Source organism: Pelmatolapia mariae, linkage group LG9, assembly GCF_036321145.2.
Source record: "Pelmatolapia mariae isolate MD_Pm_ZW linkage group LG9, Pm_UMD_F_2, whole genome shotgun sequence".
Taxonomy (NCBI): domain Eukaryota; kingdom Metazoa; phylum Chordata; class Actinopteri; order Cichliformes; family Cichlidae; genus Pelmatolapia; species Pelmatolapia mariae.
The window spans coordinates 30,952,553-30,956,464 of record NC_086235.1 but is presented as its reverse complement, the minus strand read 5'-3'; positions in this window follow the sequence as shown (position 1 = coordinate 30,956,464).

The window sequence follows — 3,912 nt, the reverse complement described above, 5'->3', positions numbered from 1 at the left end:
AGAAGTTCAGCTAGCAATTCACTGGAGGATTCAGCAGGCCTCCGCTTGATGATGTTCCAAAGAAATCCCTCACAGATCCAAATCAGGTTCCACTAGCCTTAATGTTTCCTCTTTTCCACAGTGCTCACTTTGAGAAAAGAACAGAGCAGGAGAGGAGGGGGCTGTTACGGTCATGGCGGATAAGGACACAGCAAGGTGAGGGAGGAGGAGGAGGTAGTGGGAAGGTCAGGAGAAGGTAATGGCACTTACTCAGGCCAAAGGGAGGAAGTAGTTAGTCCACACATTGCTTCTTTTAAATGTCTTCCACTTACTACTTCTTCCTAATTAGGATAACAGAGAAACATATCTACTCTAAGGCTGCTTTTACATACAGTAATATGACACTAACCCTCCATGCTCCCCAGGCTAAACACAGTCTCAGTGAACGAATGGGCAAATAAGCAAAGTTTTTCTCTCCAAAAGCTATCAAGTTGTCCAGGGTACAAATACTTGTGATAGCTTTTGATATTCTGGAGGTGTTAAGGAAGTAATATGAAAAGCGCTCCAGTGCTCTACATCATTTTAGCAACCATCTCTAGGGTAGAGACTGTCACAGACTTGAAGCAGCCTAGCTGCTACCTAGCTTTTATCTAAGGTCTTGTTGCACGTCATGGTTTTGCTCGGCATACTCCAGTTCATGTCTTTATTCACCGACTATCTCATCTGCTGCAGGTTTTTCCAAATGTTTATTTGACTCTGCCTGACTTAAGGCTGACAAGCTATGTTTTGATAGCACTACAGTTCCCCTAGAAAGGAAAGTTGCTCCCCACACCCCCGAGACATTTGTCAGTAACAAACGATGAGCTCCTTGATGCCGTGTCATGAGAGGTAGTGACTGACATACTGTTTTGTTTCCTGGTTCCTTGATGCAGTTAGCATGAACCTAAAGGAGCCCACACCATTTTCAGAGTGATGAGGGGTTGTATCTGCCCAGATGCTGTGCTTTATTCACTTCCAGCTCTGGAGGCCAGAAACATGTGTTCACAGATTAGGTTTCCTATGAAAGTGGATAACAAAGGGAGGAGAAACAGCCACATATGCCAAGGTACTTTAGAAGAGCGATGATGTAATACTGAAAAATACTATGTATATACATACGGGTCTACGTATATGATGAAGAAATAAAAAAGTACGTGGCAGTGCAGTTCTGTAAGTAGTAGCAAAAGATGATTTGATTTCATAAATCTTCATATAAAAGTCATAAAAGTCTGCCTGTAGTCCCTGACTGATTTAAGGTAACAAATTTTCTTCTTCCTCTTTAATCATCTTTCTTTGATATTCCTTGAGAAGTGAGCTGCCATGTGAGTAAAAAGCCAAGCAGTGCCTTCTCTAGCTCTCACATGAACTTGCTCCCTCTCTATTCCCCATTTAAACAGAACTTGTAATGAATCTGAGGATTTATAGGAAGCAAAGTTCTGCTTTTACCTTAAATCCCTAAGATTAATGATGCTCTGTTGCACTGCAGTAATATCTCACAAATCTTTTGATGTGCTTGATGTATTTATTTTCATGTCCATAAATCCATGCATTAACTGAACCCACTGTTTAGCAGATTATGGCCAGCGCACAAAGGAGGAGAAACATTGCAAAAGTCAGAAAGCCCATCCCATCCTGAGCCCAGTGATGTGTCACAGAGGTTCCTTGAATGTCCCCGATTCTAAAACTGTTCAGGCAAAATTTCTCCGCCTCGCTTTACGATATGTGCTGCAGTCATTTTGATTTACTGCCTTAAATTGACTGTGTTGAGGCCAATATCCTAAATGCGGCTCAATGAGATACGTCCTGCCTCTGTAACATAACAAACTGTACATCATGAGCATCAGAAGAATGCAGTGTGCGTAAGTAGGAAGAGGAGTCCCGCTGAGAGTCTCCATCTTTTTCCTGAATGAGCCTTTCTCTCTGGGTCTCCTTTTTCTCTTTCGTTCCACTATCGTCCCTGTGCCCAGTCTTTCATGTGGTGACTCAGTCCATCACTGTGGCTTTACCATAGCAGCCAGCCTGGGACGCTGCTCTGTTTTCCTCATCCCAAAGTAAATGCCCTTGACCATTGGGAGACTGTACTCTAGACTAATGGGGCTTCAGGCCAGGAGCTTCCGCCAACACTGTCTCCTCAGCCTAATTAGCCTCACCATTACCTCATGTCTGTGGGCAAAGGGTCTTTGGGGCATGCTACCGTTAGACGTATTTCTCAGTCACAGTGCTTTAGGAACCTGAGGGTGGAGAGTGAGAAGTGAACAGGGAATGCTCTTCATTCTCTTTTGGCATGAAAATGTGAGAATGTGTGGAAATCATAACAACATGTCTCAGTCATTGTGCAGTCGGCCATTCATTAACAAAGGGCAGTGTATGTATACACTGATGATGGAGCTGTGCAGGTTAAATTAACTCTGCGCATGTTTGAAAATTAGAATAAGGGGTAAAAGTTCATCATGAGGGTTCTTGCAGATGAAGAATTCCTGCTACACATGTGGCGCGATAGAAGGGTCAAGGGACCAAGGCACTGTCTATGTTAGACCTGTCCACTTGTATTTTCTTAAACTTTTGCTGAGGCCCTCCCCCAAGTCTTACTGGCCTCTGTTAAAGCAGTTTTAATTGCACTGATTTGGAAATGTAATCTTTAAGGTTAGAGTGCTCTTTGGGTCAGGAACTATCTTGTGTTTGCTAACAAACTGGTCGCAGTGTTGCCTGCTTTCCAAGTGTATCCACTTTCTTTGCAATGAAGCATTCTTTTAGTAGTCTGTATTATTCTGTTGGGTTTCTAGCAGCGTCCTCTTTTGAACAAGTTTGTAGAACCAAATATAAATTTAAGTAGCAAAACAGTGGTTCTCCATCTTCCAGCAATACACCACTCAAATGGAATGTAGCACCGTGTCCAGCTAGGGTATGAGAGCCCTGCAGCAGTAGCCATGCCGACCCTATGTGAAGACGGTAAGTGGATTACAAGAAGGCCATGGACACTGGTCATTAATACTAAGTCTTCTAGAGTTACATCCATGTGGCAGCAGCTATACCACAGGGATGGAGCTCAGGACCTCCAAGATGTGCTGTTCCATGTAGGTGCCTCAGATGAGGTTACAGGTTCACAGAAAGCTGTGTGGAATATTTTAGATTTTCATGTTTCGGTTTACAGTGATGGAATAATGATTCAAACAGCTTTTTATTTTAAAATTTTAACAAAAATCAGAACCTGACAGTCAAAACCTTTAACAAAGGCTGCTAAAGAACTCAACATTCAATTGTCCAGCTGAGTCTAAAAGAGAATTTTCATTAGTGAGCCCACATCTGAAGCAGACAAGCTGTATGTCACATGTGAAAAAGGCCAACGATGTCTTGATCTGACATTTTACAATCAATATTGTCAAATTCTCCAGTCCATAAGGGTCATGATGCATGTTATCACTAATGACCTGTTAATGTAGTTACAATGTAGAAACATTTTAGTGATTAGATCTTAGGGTGGAGATTGTGCACTGAATCCTTTACGCAAAACACATTTCTTAGAGCTAAGTGCTTATTTGCCCATTGCGTCACAGCAATTTTCACAGGCACAAATACTTATATCCTGACAAATCACTGCCTGTAAACTACATGAAGGCCACAAATACAGTTCTCCAAAGGCAAACAATTATAGGTAAAAATCCAAGTTTGTTTATATGTTTATAGATGGTAATGGAAATGGCTGGTATACAAACAGGATGTAATTTTACTGATGAATTTTGCAGGGCTGTGGTGTTTTGTATGGGATATTTATATCCAACATGGTGGAAATGTTAGTATTTGTTCCTGTTCAACCCCATGCTCAAACTGATCCATACAACATGGACAAATATTATTAAATCTATATACACACTTTACAAACCTGGTCTCTCAAGG